General features: G+C 42.6%; 1 long non-coding RNA gene across 1 annotated transcript in view; it reads right to left on the bottom strand.

Moving 5' to 3' along the window:
- The window catches only part of LOC125454610 (uncharacterized), a 41689-nt gene that overhangs the window by 8369 nt on the left and 16401 nt on the right, over positions 1-16919 (bottom strand). The window lies entirely within an intron of this gene.

The raw sequence follows: 16919 nt of genomic DNA, 5'->3' as shown, positions 1-16919 counted from the left end.
GCTGAGGTAAAAGCAGAAATGGGCGATATAATGAAGTTCAGATTCCGTGTTCTTTGTTTTGGACGGCATGTGGAGTTGGCTCCTCAATATGGAATTGAATAGCATACTAAGATGTTGAACAGAAATCTAGCCTGAGATAAGGTTAGACTTAATGAAAAGGGTAGAAGGTTTGGGATGAAGGATTGAAGACAATGGCTTTGGTTTCCATTATGTTTAACCAGAAACAATTGTGTCTTATTTAAAAGTTGGTGGACAAGCAATCACATGTATGTGGAAATAGTAGAGGAGTAAACTGGTTGTACATGTCCTGGCTCAGTGCCTTTTGATGATTTCACCCTGGGATCACAAATGAGAAAAGAGTCAAGAATTACTGTTTGGAGAGATGCTGTTAGTAATTGGTTGGGGAAGACAAAGTAGTCCTGTTGATCTGTGATTAGTCAAGTTGAAGGCTGGAGAGAAGTTGAGGAAAAATTCAATATGGTCATAAAGAATATTTGTCGCTGAGTAAAGCTATTTCAGTGCTGTAATAAAAGGTTAGATTGTAATATGAGGTTTCTTAAAGGATGTAAATTTTGGTCGTCACAACATTCATGTGGTTCACAAAATGGCCTAGGATCAATTTCTTGAAGCACGAAAGCCTAATGTGAAGGGTTTTTTTCCTGCTTGTGTCAACATGTGCAAGAGTACTAATTAGAATGGGTGTCTTTTGCTTGCAAAATTGTTCCTTTATAATAGCAAATGGTGAATTAAATTATATCCTACATGAAAACACTCTGTAGAAATGATCTAAAATGGTATGAGTTACAATGTTCTTCCTCAAAGTGAAAAAAGTAAGCCACTCCTAGCTTGCCAGCTTGTTGAGGCAATCTAGTTTTTTTCCAAACTAAAAGTAAAGTGCAGTGGATTCTAGAGAACTGAAATATAAATAGAGATGGAGAAACTCAGCATGTCTGGCTGCATTTGTGAACAGAGTTTATCTGCAGATGCTGGATCTGTTGAGCTTCTCCAGCACTTTGGAAGAAATTTAAAACGTGTTGCACTTATCTGGAGATGGTTCTATGCTCCAAATAATGTCACTTTCCAGGATTTTTTTAGAAGTTGCAGTAAATGTGGGTGTCAATAATTACTTCTCCCTATTAATAAACATGGCCAAATGCTTTACAAAAAAGATGCTTGAAATATGCAGACATTTCAAATTGATTCTTGTAATAAAATTTATTGCTATAAATTTTAGTTTTACTTCAGATTTGCGGTTTGTGATCCTGGCCAATGCAAGGTCACACGGCCAAAAACTTGGCCAGAGTTTTAATAAATGTCTTAAGAGGGAAGTGAGGCAGAGAATATAAGAATAGTAGTTTGGAACTTTAGGGCCTAGGCATAACCACCCAGAACTAAAAAATTGATGCGGATAACTGAGAGGGTTTTGGTGCATGAGATTACAGAGAGACAGGCAAATCAATGGGAGGCTTTACAAATTTGGATGAAAATTATAGGGGTTAAAGATTTCATTTAATCTGACCTCAACTGGGTTCTATGAGTTCAGGTGCACTAGGTAACGGGACATGCTGAGAGTTGAGGCAAAATTTTGGATGACGTCCAGTGTGCAAAGGGTAAAATATGGGATACCAGCAGGGATGCGTTGGAATAATTGGGTCTGGAGGTAGCAAAAGCAAGAATGTGTTTTTCAACAACATTAGCTATGGCTGGTGATATTTCAGGGATGGAAATAGGCAGCCTTAATGATAGTCCGTATGAGAATTCAAATGCTCGCTTCTGATTAAATGTGAACAGACTAGCTTAATCTGTGACTTAGTTGGGAGAGGAATAGATGCGGTAGCTAGAAATGACTGGAACCAAAGCCGGTTTTCCCATTGTTTAATTGGATGAAATTTCAGCTCATGCAGTCTTAAGTGTTAGGTGAGGTCTGATCATTTAGCAACAGGGAGGAGTTGAGAGCTGGCAGGGTGGGACACTATGAATTTGAAAACTCACGCTCTGGATGATGTTGCCATTTGAACTCAAAAGAATTAATTTTGTTTCACTCAACAGATGTTGCAAGAACTGTTGACTTTCCCCATGCCTTGTTTTTATTTTGGATTTCCAGCATCTGATGTGCTTTGGCAACATTATCCAGAGCCTTAATAAAAGTAAAGGATAGTTGGTGGATAGGAAATAGCAAGGTGGGGCAAGGAAACAGTTATTCAATCTAAAATGTTCACGAGAAATGCAACAACAGTCACACTTCAAAATCTTCAAGTTTCCCTGATAACAAAGTGTGGGGCTGGATGAACACAGCAGGCCAAGCAGCATCTTAGGAGCACAAAAGCTGACATTTCAGGCCTAGACCCTTCATCAGAGATGGAGATGGGGAGAGGATTCTGAAATAAATAGGGAGGGAGGGGGAGGCGGACTGAAGACAGATAGAGGAGAAGAAAGGTGCAGAGCGGAGTATGGTTGGGGAGGTAGGAAGGGGATTGGTCAGTCCAGGGAGGATGGACAGGTCAAGGGGGAAGGATGAGGTTAGTTGGTAGGAAATGGAGGGGATAGATGAGAGGAAGAACAGGTTAGGCAGGCGGGGACGAGCTGGGCTGGTTTTGGGATGCAGTGGAGGGAGGGGAGATTTTGAAGCTGGTGAAACCCCACATTGATACCATGAGGCTGCAGGATTCCCAAGCAAAATATGATTTGCTGTTTCTGCAACCTTCAGGTGGCATCGTTAAGGCACTGCAGGAGGCCCAGGATGGACATGTCGTCTAAGGAATGGGAGGGGGAGTTGAAATGCTTTACGACTGGGAGGTGCAGTTGTTTATTGCGAACCGAGCGTAGGTGTTCTGCAAAGCGGTCCCCAAGACTCCGCTCGGTTTCCCCAATGTAGAGGAAGCCACACCATGTACAGTGTATGCAATATACCACACTGGCGCATGTGCGTGAACATCTGCTTGATATGGAAAGTCATCTTGGGGCCTGGGATGGGGGTGAGGGAGGTGGTGTGGGTGCAAGTGTAGCACTGCCTGTGGTTGCAGGGGAAAGTGCTGGGTGTGGTGGGGTTGGAGGGGAGTGTGGAGCGGACAAGGGAGTCGCAGAGAGAGTGGTCTCTCCGGAAGGCAGACCAGGGTGAGGTGGGGAAAATGTCTTTGGTGGTGGGGTCGGATTGTAGATGGCAGAAGTGTCGGAGGACGATGTGTTATATCCAGAGGTTGGTGGGGTGGTATGTGAGGACTAGGGGGATTCTCTTTTGGCAGTTACTGCAGGGGCAGGATGTGAGGGATGAGGTGCAGGAGACACGGTCGAGGGCATTCTCGACCACTGCGGGGTGGAACCTAGTGGCCCTTGAAGAACGAGGACATCTGGGATATGCGGGAGTGAAATGCTTCATCCTGGGAGCAGATGCGGTGGAGGCAAAGGAATTGGGAATAGGGGCTGGAATTTTTGCAGGAAGGTGGGTAGGAGGAGGTGTATTCCAGGTAGCTGTGGGAGTTGGTGGGCTTGACTGCCTGCCTAACTTGTTCTTCCTCTCACCTATCCCCTCCTCCCACCTCACCTCCATTTCCTACCAACTAACCTCATCCTGCCCGCTTGATTTGTCCGTCCTCCCTAGACTGACCAATCCCCTTCCTACCTCCCAACCCATACTCTCCTCTGCACCTTTCTTCTCCTCTATCTATCTTCAGTCCGCCTCGCCCCCTCTCCCTATTTATTTCAGAATCCTTTCCCCATCCCCCTCTCTGTTGAAGGGTCTAGGCCCGAAACGTCAGCTTTTGTGCTCCTAAGATGCTGCTTGGCCTGCTGTGTTCATCCAGCCCCACACTTTATTATCTTGGATTCTCCAGCACCTGCAGTTCCCATTATCTCTGACTTCAAGCTTCCCTGTTGTGTTTAATTTAAATGCCAGCAGATGGTGCTGATATAGTTTTCTTAAAAGATTTGCCTATAAATGTTCCTTTGGGGCACCAGTACATAGCTTGGTGAGCCTTGTGTTCCAAGTCCACAGCACCACCTGCTGCTGGGAGTAGGGTATTCAATTCTAAACTTCTCAAAATTTGACATTGAATTTGATTTTTGATGTGAAGCCAGTCTATGTGAACCTTTCATTTCAAGAAGTACCAGCTAAATGCAAACATTACTACAATACCTGACTGAGATCAAGGATGCTGAATCATTGATTTCTTATCGAATTTGGTTACGGTTTGGTGACCAAGGGGCAATGGACAAAGTTGGAGTTGAACAGTAGTAAAACAGGCAAGGCAAAAGCCACATTTGCCACTGCTGAATTTTTAGATTGAGTATGAATTTGTGTAAGTAAGTGTGTCTTGCATTGCTCTGTAGCTGTAGGGATGTGACAACCCCCAGTGTTGATTAGACAGCCATTGATAATGTGTTTTGAATGTGTTTGAAAAAAAAAGTTGCTACTTCTGCACTAAACTTTGAAATAACAATTGACACATAAATGGTGCCTTTCACCTTGTGAAATGTTTTGTTGCAGCACAAAACTTAGGAAATTTTTTTTAAAGTTCAACAATTTGTCAAAGTTTTGCACCTTACATTTGACAGGACATTTGATACTTAACAATTGTCCTGATAATTGCAAGGTGAAAAGCTGAAACAAAATATGCCATTTTTCAACAATATTCCCAGTGAAATGTCTGGAAATTACATAATCGTATGATACATATGTTTAACTATGATACAATATGGATGACATCGAACTCTGTGGTGGAATTGCCCCTAACTCTGAGCCAGGCGATTTGGATTCAAGTTGTTGACTCTGGCAACTATCTGAGACTGAATAAGATTCTCAAGTCAGTATCTAGTCAACTCAGAAATAAGTCTCCAAACATATCACTTTCACATTACAAAGCAGTTTACTTCATCCCTAACTTTGGCTGTCTCCAACCTTGCTTCAGCTCATCTATGTTCTTGTTACTTCTTGAGTTGACTCATGTATTTTAATGCTGGCTTGATATACTTAGTACTTTCCATCTTACATAAACCTTAGCTTGTTGCCAATATCTTGCATGCCCAATTTCCTTTCACCCATCGCACCTCTGAACTCCTGGAAATACATTCTTCTAATTAAACTATGCTTCTATTTAAAATTTTTCATCCTAGTTTTCAAATTCTTCTATTGCTTTGCTCATCTCCACTTCTGTAGATTCCTCCAGCTCTACAACCTTCCAAAATGTCTGTTCTCCTCCAATTATGGTCCTTTGCTCATTCTCTATTCTTCAGAACATGAATAGACCTGCCCTGCTATTCAGTACAATTATGGGCTAATATATTCAATGCCTGTCATTCACCTATCCCCACCATCCTGTACACCACTGGTAATAAGAAATCTATTAATCTCTGCAATAAACATACTCAAAGATGGAGCTTTCATAGGCCTCTGTGATAGAAAATAAACATCGATCACTCCACCACTGGATGTGATCTGTTCTCCAAACTGTAGAATCTCCTCCCTAAATCTTTCCACTCCTATCTCCTGCTTTTTAAAATTAAAACCCTCAACCAGTTTTTGGCCATTCACATTAATACGGTCATAGATGGTTTGGTGTCAAATTATGTTGTATCACATGACTTATATAATTTAGATTAGATTAGATTCCCTGCAGTATGGAAACAGGCCCTTCAGTCCAACAAGTCCACACCGCCCCTTGCAGCAACCCACCCAGACCCATTCCCCCTATAACCCACACACACCCCTGAACACTACGGGCAATTTAGCATAGCCAATCCACTTAAGTCAGCACATCTTTGGACTATGGGAGGAAACCGGAGCACCCAGAGGAAACCCACGCAGACACAGGGAAAATGTGCAAAATCCACACAGACAGTTACCTGAGCCTGGAATCGAACCAGGGTACCTCGTGGTGTGAGGCTGCAGTGCTAACCACTGAGCCACTGTGCTGCCCCATAAGTTATTGTATGAATAAACCCACCACACAGAGGAGTAACTGCTGAGAACCAATGATGAATGAAAGTATCCATAGACATCATTCTCTCATTCTAAGATAATAAAATGTGAGGCTGGATGAACACAGCAGGCCAAGCAGCATCTCAGGAGCACAAAAGCTGACGTTTCGGGCCTAGACCCTTCATCAGAGAGCCCGAAACGTCAGCTTTTGTGCTCCTGAGATGCTGCTTGGCCTGCTGTGTTCATCCAGCCTCACATTTTATTATCTTGGAATCTCCAGCATCTGCAGTTCCCATTATCTCTCATTCTCTCATTCTAAACTTCTTTGCTCATCCATGTGGCATTGATCTCCCAAAGTGTCAACAACCCTTTTGAATTTGTTTGAATTGGCATATGGTGACAACATCAGTGGAGCTGCCAAGGCCATCTAGGCTGCATCTTTAGTCAGTCCAGCAATAGCATGTTATCGAGCATTGTCCACCAACTTGAAGACAGACTTCAGGAACTCCATTTAGCCACCGACAATGCTATGGTTTTGCACTGTAATAGTATTCTAGTAATCAATAAACAAAAATAATAATCCTGACAGGGGAAGAATATTGTTTCATGGATATTTTAAAGCAGAAAGGAGACCTTTCAACCCACCTTGTGGAATCACCATTGTTTTATTTAGTGGTATGAAATGGTAAACGTAATCGATCAATCAGCACTGTGCCCATGCATTGCCACCTATATTGAGAACAGTGTTTTCCACTAAATGCTCAGCCCATTGTTATATAATGCCTTGCTATTCAATGGTCTTTCTAAAAACAAATGATCTTCCTTGATATCTAGCAGTTGAAATTGCTTTTGGGGGGAATGGGATGGGAGGGCCAATCTAAAATGAGTGGCAGTGCATCAGCAGCTTGTTTTGTGCACCACCCAATTTTATTAACAGTGGTTAAACAGACTGTTGATGTGATATCACTGCTTTGCATCAAGTGGGTTGGCAAAACCAAGTGACTACCATACTTACAAGATCAGCGACTCTCCATCAAAGGAAGGCTTGGCAGTTCATTTCAGAGTAAAGTTAAGAATCAATCTCATTGCTGCAGAGTCAATGCATATTAGGCTATATGTATATTAGCGTAGTAAGTGCTATGTAAATGCATCCATGTAAATTGAAAGAGGTGCCTGCTGGAGGACTGGGGCTGTTATATTGCAGTCATAGTTGGTGACTCCAAAGAGAAACCCTGACACCACAGCAGCGCATCAGGTAGAATTACAGAATTGTGGATTACAATACCGGGAAGCCAAAGCAATGATTTCATCATGTACATTGCTCAATACTTCACCATTGCCCAGCAAATGGGCTCAGCATGTTTACTTGGCAGTGACATGTCATGGAACTTCACAATAAACATGAAGCAGGATGTAGAGACAAATCATGATGTAACAAAATAGGAGAAGGAACTGGCAAAGTTTTCACCTTGCTCTTCTCTTAGGCATCCTGTGTTGGCAAGGATAACTTGCTTCCACATCAGAAATGTGACTGAAGAGTCCATGCTCAACCAGCAGTCTCATGTTACACGTGGTGGTTGTGATGATGGGATGCCCGGATTGCTGTGCATTCCTTTGTTTATTGATGTTTCACTTCAGTTTGCTATCGGCAATGAGTCTTGAAGTGTGCAGATCAGTCACTGATGCTTTTCTTCAGCTTTGGGCAATCTTGGAACAAGGTGTCCCGGGTGTTGATGGGAATCCTGTGCTTTCTTTTTCTGTGGGCTTTTTGAGTGTCCTTGAAGCATTTCCTCTACCCTCTTGGGCCTTAATTCTATACTGAAGGCTCCAAGTATACAGTTCACAGGTTGGAGCAACATCGAGGGCCAAAGGGCCTGTTCTGCGCTGTATTGTTCTATGTTCTAAGTAGAGCACGTTTCAGCAGTGTCATGTCATGCATATGAACAATGTGGCCTGCCCAGAGTTGCTGATTGATAATGGCCAATGCTTCACTGTTGGCCAAAGTGAAAACACTTACATTGGTGCACCTATCCTGGCAATGAATTTGCAGTGTCTTACAGAGATGACACTTCTCCTGGCTTTTGAGATACCTGCTGTAAAAGTCCATATCTCTAAGTCATATAGCAGGGCAAGTTATCGATATTGCTCTATAAATCATCAGCTTAGGACCAGGTCTGAGATACACACAATCTCAGGTGATTGAAGGCTGTACTTGTACCCTGAAGGCAGTGTTGGACCTTGTTGTGGAAAGTGGCCCAAGATGTCTAAGGCCTTGTCATTGTTGGTGATAACTGTTGGGCAGTGCAGTGTGGTAACAGCAAGTTTTTACAGTCTTTGTCTCATGAACATTTAGTTTAAGGCCCATGCTTTTGAATCCTCGGTGAAGATGTTGACAAGGTCTTGGAGCTCGGCACATGCAGGCATAGTCAATGTATGCACACTGTGGTTCAATGACACAGGACAAGGTGATATTGAAGCTGGCCTGCAGGTGGCGAAGGTTGAACAAGTTCCCATTCCTTCTGTTGATTAGCTCCACTCCAGTTAAACAAAGATTGGGAAGAGTATTATAGCAGTGACATAACCTTGCTTGACCCTGGTCCAAACTTGAATTGGAGCTGTTACTCAGGAACACTGCTTACATGCCATCATGGAACAGGCACTGGATGGAAGCAACTTTTGGTGCAGCTGAACAGAGGAAGGTACCCCATAATTCCCCCACGGTTGACAATTCTCAGCTGACTGATCCAGAGAAATGCATGAATCGTTCAAATTTCTAACAAAGATGTTGCTCGAATGTACTGTTTTCACGTCTCCGGCTAAATGTACTGACTTGGCATTTTATAGCTGTCATCCTTCTCACCCTGATCTTGTAGCTACACGTGGACAGCCTCTTTAATGTGTAAATACTTTGGGCAATTTGGCAACTTCAGAATTCCAGAATTCCAATTGCCTTATGAATTTAGTTTCCCTTTAGCTGAAGTTATATTCCTGCTACATATGAATCATGAAATTAAACATTTTCCCAAAAAGCATGATTAAAATATATAGATGCATTTAATTATCTTTGTCATTCCATTTTTCCAGCATTTGTCATTAAATTCAGTTGGTAACATACTATAAAAGCGTCAGAGCTTCATTATCTGTACTGTTTATCATTTAACTAAGTTGCAAATGGCTGTCAGTCACAGAAATATATCCAGATTGGAGGTACAGGAAGGAGTCTTTCTGTACGCATATCAGGACAAATCAGTATTGATGCATCTCACTCTTCAACGTTGAATTAACCTTAAGTAGGAACATGTCATCAACAATTATCAATCTTGAACATTAGTTATATGAAGTTTCATTTTCAGTTGCAACATTGACATTAATATTATGGTGTAGCTGAAATTTGATTTGTGTATTAATAAGCATGTTATAAGGTCTTGGCCTTGTGTTGAAATACTGGCCTTCCAATAAAAAAAACTTGCATTGAGATAGTGCCTTTAACATGTAATAAAGCGTATTTAAGCATTTCATAGAAGATTTCTCTGTTATGTGTAGGTGCCTTCAAACTTGAAGTGGTCAAATATACATTAGGATATCCAACCTTCTGGTCTAACCAGAAGAGTCTTTTTGAGTAAACAGTATAAAATTTATTGCATTACTGCAAATATTTACAGATTACATGATTAAGACCTTCATTATGACAAAGACTTTGGAGCACACTAGCCCCAGGTCTGTCTCCTGGAAGCTCCTCACTTTTTCTGAGGAAATCCCCACAACATCACAGTGGGTGGTGCTTAATGTGCTCAATAATGTAGTTACCCTTTCAGACACATATACAACATCATCAAAATAAAATTTGACACCAAGCCTCATGTTAAGACAGATTACCAAAAGCAGTAAATACTAATCTATGCAAAAAAAACAGAACTTGCTGGAAAAGCTCAGCAGGTCCGGCAGCATCTGTGAAGAAAACGTCAGAGCTAATGTTTCGGGCTCAGTGACCTTCCTCAGAATTAGAACTCTGAATACTAAACTCTGTTCCCTAGCAACCGACTCCATACTTCCTGCTGGAAACAGTGTGAGATTATGCCAGTCTGTTCACATCTTTTGTGTCACATGTAACTTCAAGGTGAGCTTCAAATCTTGTAATCAGTTCATCACTAAGACTGCCTGTTTCTACTTTTTGCATCAAGTCTCATTCTCCTATCACCCCAGTGCTTGACCATAGGTTCCTGATCGAATGATGTTGCATTCTTGAAACATGATTCCTCCATGGCCTCACTGTTACATTTCTCTGTAATCTTCTCCAGCCCACAACATCTCAGATATCTGTTCCCTAATTCTGTTCTCCTCTCCATCCCCAATTTCATTTAATTTGTTCAAACCCAAGGTCTTTAATATGTATCATGTTGACCAAGCTTTAGGTCATTTGACCTAATATCTCTTGTGTGGCTTAGTGACACATTTTGTATTGTAATGCTTAGGCAATGCATCATGGGAGATTACAGTATTAAAGGTGCAACATAACTATAAGTTGTTGTTGAGGTAATTTAGTAAAAATGTCTTTAATAATAAGAAGGAACAGAGCTACAAAACTGTAGGGAGGGAATTCCAGATTTTAAAGCCTAGGCAGCTGAAAGCCTGGCCACCAGTGGTGATGAAGATAGGTGATGCACAAAAGATACCAAAGTTGTAAGAATGCAGAATTGTGGGGCTGGACATTAGCGAAGAGCGAGGCCCTGGGGACTTGAAAATCAGGGTAAAAACTTTTAAATGAAGATGTTGTAAAGTTGAGAGCTGGTCAAGGTCAGAAAGCGACGTTGTAATAGATGACTGGGGCTTGTGGATTCTGCGGAAGGGTCACTCAACCTGAAATGTTATCTCTGATTTCTCTCCACGAATGCTGCCAAACCTGCTGAGGGTTTTCAAGCAGTTTCTGTTTTTGTTTCAAATTTATGAGGGATGAGTGCCTTCCAGAGTGAGTTAGAATGATCAAGTTTAGCAGTGACAAAGACATAGATGAGGATTTCAGATGCAGATGAGCTGAGGCAGTGCAAGAGCTGGGCGATCTTATAATGGTGAAAATGAACTGTTTCAGGTGATGACACAGATGTGAGGTTTAAAGTTAACTTTTGAGTCTGATATGACACTAAAGTTGTGTGGTTGCGACGTAGGGTTGAGTCAGTCTCAAGTAATTACCTGAGTCAGAGATGGAGTTGATGGTGATGAAAAAAATGATGGCAGGGACCAGAGACAGTGAATGGAGTTTTTAACCACCAATAGGAGCAGGCAGAGCAGTGTCCACATGTGGAATTTTGCACCCCAGCTGGTGTGCAGATGTCCTGGTTCTATCCAGCCCTGCCTATTTTCTCGCAGGTGGGCGGGGGTGGACCAGAATGGTAGGGCAATTGACCTACAAGCAGCAGGCTATTGACACTATGAACAGCTCAGTTAGAGAGAACCTCTAGGTTCTAATTAAGGCTCTACATGTGGTGGTGCAGGTAGCCAACTGATAGCAGACCCAGAGGGCTAGCTTTCCAAAGTAGACTTGGGGGCTATCAATGTCTGCTTGGGATGCACTGCTGCCCAAGTCCACCCCCAGTTCTGAGGAAGGGTCGCCCAGACCCGAAACATTAACTCTGACTTTTTCTTCACAGATGCTGCCAGACTTGCTGAGCTTTTCCGGTAACTTCTGTTTTTGTTCTCTTTTGAAAGCGTTTCTCCCAACCCAACCCCACCAAGACCATGACCATAATGATGACCTGTTCCAAAGATCATTTTTACTTTTGGATGCATCTTTCCTGGCCTCACCTATCCTGCTGCAGCTTTCAAGCAGGCGGGCCTCCTATTGGCTCTCCAAATTCAGGAGTCCTCCTGTCATCAGCACCTCTCTCCAGCCATTCAGGGAAAATCACAGGGAATGCCTGTTCTCCATACAGTGCATACCTCGGACCCCATTTGAGTCTGACAGCAGAGGAGTTCATTTGTCCAGAGGCAAAATACCCCTGAAAGGTCTTTTTCCCTAAAGTACCAAAAGCACCAATTAAGAGAATGTAACTTTCAACTGAGTTACAGTGAGCTTCATTTGCAGCTGTAGTATCAGTTTGCCTTTGTTGAATCCAGAGAACCCAATGCAGGCTTTGTTGGGCAGGTCTGTTGTGTATGGATGTTCTCTGAGACATTGAATGTAATACATGTTGAGGGCTGGGCGCACTCCAGTCAGTCAGTTCCTTTCAATCTGACACAATAGGCTGAATTATAGGACCCACCCAATGTCAAGAACAGAGGTGGGAGGGCCCCAAAAATATCAGTGCTGGGCGCTATGCCAAATTCCACTGTGCCACTGATCTAGGTGTCAACAGAAATCAGCAAAGTGGAGAAGGGGTGTGACAGGAATCTCATTCTCTTAATGGAAGCTACTTAAAAGCTTGTTAAGAGCTTGTCAAGATTCGAGATGTGAATTTTTTTCATGGGCCAAACAGCATGCCCACACCCTCAGACAGGGAACATCTGGAAACAGAGAGAGAGAGAGAGAGAGAGAGATGTGGGTACAGTTTCAGGAACCAGTGAGGACTGTTCCAGAGTATCAGCCTGGTCTAAGAAGAGATTGAGCAGGGAAACGAGGGTCACAGCATTTGGTGCGGTGGTGCCCTTGGAGCTGTCCATGTGGCAGGGACATTGGGTTCTCAGCACCTGGGATTTGAATGGTGACTGGAGTGCAAATGTAAAGGCTACCAAGGATAATGAAGTAGCCACTTGCCCAGAAGAAGGGCTCTAGCTGGCAAAAGGGGCACAGATGTCAGATTTTGGGCACAGTATTAATGAGGGGCAGCGTACTCCACAGGAAAGGCAGGATGCTGGGCATCAGAAGTCCATAGGAGAAGGGAAGAAGGACCAGAAAGCAACTGAGGTCAAGCTCTCAATAGAGAATCCACCGCCAAAGACGGAGATTTCCTGAGATGCCTGACAACCAGTGTTGCAGGAGACTGCAATATTGCAGGCAGATAGATGCACCTTAGAATAATGTATAATATAGTATAATGCCAGGCGAGGCTGTCAAAGTTACTGTGGCTTTGAATTTCCTTACTTGTAATTCCTTCCAAAGTTTAGCAGCTGACCTTAGTAGCAACTCAAAAATAGATGCACACTACAACCTCTTGCTGGTCACTGATGCCGTCTTAGCCAGAGCTAGACAGTACATTCAGTTAATGACAGTCTGACCCTTCAGGCAGTATTTGGCCTTGCAGTGAAAAGGGCATTGGGTTGTAGGTGCATTGCTAGATATCCCCTGGTGCAGGGTATCAACAATCAAATCTATATGGCTGCCAAAGCACCTAATAACTGATGAGTGGATGGCATCAATACAAAAGGCTTCCACCTCCCTAATGTTCAACTGACCTGTGACCAAAAGTTTCTTCCAAATGTGTGCTAACTTTCCTTGTAGCCACCATGACTCTTTCGTCTTCTATCAATCCAAGCAACTTCAAATCTTTAACTTGTGTTTTGGTGGATCCTAGGGGACAAGAGAATTCTTTTGAAGAGATGTCTATTGACATACTGTGTACAATGTAGTCAGTAGGACAACAACATAGGACTTCTAAAGATATGATTCCCAGGCATGGACCCATCATGTGGTTCATGTTTATCTTCCTGAAAGGGTCTTGTTCATTAGCAGTGATCTTCAGCACTCTCTACGATATAACCCTCTAAGGACCCAGGTGCCAAACTGTCCAGAGTTTCTGGGACTATCCTGTAATTTGGCCGTATTTACCATGCCCTGGGTCAAGCCTTCCTGGGATGTGTTCTACCAGATATCCACATCATCATGTGTCTCTTCTGTGCATGAATCGGGCCCACTTATTCTCATGACTGTCCTGGGGATGATTGGGGTTGGGCAGGATCTGGGCCATCAGGTGGGAGCTTTGGAAACAGTGTGTGCTGTGGGCCTGCCCCTTCCCCATACTCTGACCCTTCAGGCAGTACTTGGTACCCCATTGACCATTCACAGGATCTAGGCAGCACCTTACCACCCCCTATTCTTACAGGTACTCTTCCTGTGCCAAAATAAACTCTTTGCTGGAGCTAGTCATCCTAATGTGGACCTGGGGGATGATGAGGGACTGAATGAAGTTAGCTTACCAGGAGATACGGGGCAGTTGACACTGATCTGGGAGGAGGCCCTACTCCATAGCAAGGCAGTCTCCTGCCATCCTCTGGGAAGGGGACTCCCTCTCCATCCTTCATGGTCACCAACATTAGACGGAGGTCTGCATCAATGAAGTGAGGACCGTTCAGGCCATTGCTTCACCTATGACTATGTCACTTCACACTCACCCAGTGACAAGCTTTGTAGCAAGCTGCAGATCTCCCCTTTAGGATAACCAACAACCTCAGAGATGAGTCACATGTTAAATCTGACCATTTTCAGTTCGCCCACCCCACCCAAGTGGCTCAAAGCAAAGGACACCCATCTCCAAAGGAGCTTTAATCAGTTCTCACCAGAGGAGGTTTTTGATCTAGAAAAAAACCTCATTTCCTCTGACCATCTTCTCTCCTGCCTATCTGCTCCTCCCATCTCACTGATGAATCTCCAACATTCCCTACCTGATCTCACCTATCACCATATCACCTACCTTCACTAGCCCCACCCTCCCCTCTCTATTTCTGAGCTCCCTTACCCCTCCCCATTTCTGAAGAAAGGTCCTGACCCGAAACGTCAACTTTCCTGCTCCTCTGAGGCTGCCTGGTCTGCTGTGTTCCTCCAGCTCCACAAAGTGTTATCTCTGACTCCAGCAACTGCAGTTCTAGCTGTCCCATTTCCTCTTTCCCACCTTTGTGGTGAAAATTTAGCTCAACGATTTACGTGGTATCTATTTCAGATGCTGCACATCTGGAGTCAGATTCTCTTCGTTCTTTGCTAAGTACTGCTAGTCTTTCCTAAGAGCCTATTCCTTTCAAATGATCTGTGGTGATTAAAAAGATTTACCTATGTCAATATAAACATGCAATGTTAGTTTGGGTCATGCCTCAGTCTCTTTCTGATTCCATTATGAAGCATACCAGTAATTACAGTAACCCTAATATTTATGGGCAAAGTATAGGGGAGTTCAAAAATGGTGGAAGACCTCCACAAAGCCAGAGATGTGAAGCCCCTACTAATCCTAATGCAGGATTTCATTACCATTTCTAAAATTTGGTTTCCTGCCTGTCAGCTGGTCAAGTTGGTTGAGGAATTAGTCTTGGTGAAGTGCTGGGAATTGCGAGAATATGAAATATAATAAGATTATCTGGAATAGAAGGGTGGTAATTGCAGTTGTGAGGTATTCGGAGGTGAAATCGACTGGTGGGTGGAGGGGGCCAAGTTTCTTTGAAGGATTAGTGGGAATCATCCTTCTTGTATCTGACTCATAAAGAGTGCCAGAAAAAAATATGTGGAGCTAACAGTTGCTGCTACTTTCATTGCCAGAAGTCAGGAAAAGAATACAGCAAGAGTGATTTTTAAGTAAGGCTCCCAATTGCACTGTGGGTGCTCAGGTGAACAAAGTCATGCACTGTAATAATTATTGCCTGGGCATGCACATTTTGATGATGTTTCCCATTTTAAATAGCCTGATAACCGTTCCTAAAGCATCTTCTCTATTCAGAACTCAGTCACAGCAATAAACTCCCAGATGGGCGGCAGAAACAATTTCAGGTTGTCTTTGAAGCATCCCTGAAAACATCAAATGTCCCTGATAACTCATGGGACGCTGGGGTGGAGAAGGTTTATTTGGATTGGCACAGAATACATTGAGAGACTTCCTTGGAAACACACAGAGGCAAAGTCCTGGTACTGGAGTTTGCACTTCAAATCTCTACTCCAAGTGTCTACACAACCTTTCGATCAGCACCATACTCCATGTGTGACAGAATCTGTGGGTTATGCATTTTAATTATCAGCAAGCTTCAGAACCCATTGAACTAGAGTGGAAGCAAGCTCATTTGATCCATGAGACTGCCTAAGAAGGAAATATTTAAGTAACTATCCGGCCACTTCAAACCTTTCTCACCATCATGAGAATAGAGCCATTAATATTATGGTCAATGTACCTCTGATTGGATTTCTTTCAGCTTCACAGTTACAAGTTCTAATTTAAGTCTGGAGACATCGTGTACGATTCTGTTATTTTGTTAAGATCAATATTTGACATGTTGAATTCATAAATTTTCTTAATTTTAGTGAACAATGGTCTTCTTCCTTGAAAAGACTAACTTTGCAATTATCTATCCCAATCTAAGGACCCATGAAATATCTTCAGTGCTCCTCTGCCCATATTGGCAATTATTGTAATTATTCTGAAGTTGTTTTTTATTAAATATGTACTGTGCAAAATAATTGTTGAAAATTCTCTTAAAACCTTTTCCGTTACTGGCTAAATTATTTGTCATCTCTGATTTTCTGGGAATGGTAAACTTTGATTAATAGATGTGAAATAATGCATATTGACAACACTTTCCTTAATGTTTTAGTTTGTATATGAACTATTTTTTAAGTGTAATAATCCCAAGGAGCAGAATACAGTTGAACAGATTGTCAGTTTGAGTTATATTCATAGGCCTCTTTAATAAATCATTGTATCAACTTGCTCTGTTTATTTACACACCGATAAGTACAGTCTGTCATGTATTCATATAAACCCATTGTGAGCCATTCAATTGTCTGAACATTGCTATGTAGCTTTAAAAGCAATAGTCTGACATGAACCTTACTGCAATAAAATGGGAGGCAAATAGTTAAGTGAGCAAAAGTTACTTTACTCAGTATTACACGTCTTTGCCAGATTTCACACCAAGTTATGATTACAGAAGCACAATCTGTGCCCAGAGGGCACTAAATCAATGAAGAACTTCGCACTCAAATACCAATTTCCAAAGCCTCTTGGAAATGAACGCAGAGAAAACAATTGCTTGCATGTGAGTGTTCCATATCCTCCACAGACATTGGAGTATATTGAACATCTCTCTCTTTTTCTTCGTT

The sequence above is a fragment of the Stegostoma tigrinum genome, chromosome 9 (genome assembly GCF_030684315.1).
Source record: "Stegostoma tigrinum isolate sSteTig4 chromosome 9, sSteTig4.hap1, whole genome shotgun sequence".
Lineage (NCBI taxonomy): Eukaryota > Metazoa > Chordata > Chondrichthyes > Orectolobiformes > Stegostomatidae > Stegostoma > Stegostoma tigrinum.
Note: the sequence above shows the minus strand (reverse complement) of the source record. Positions and strands in the feature narration are given on the sequence as shown.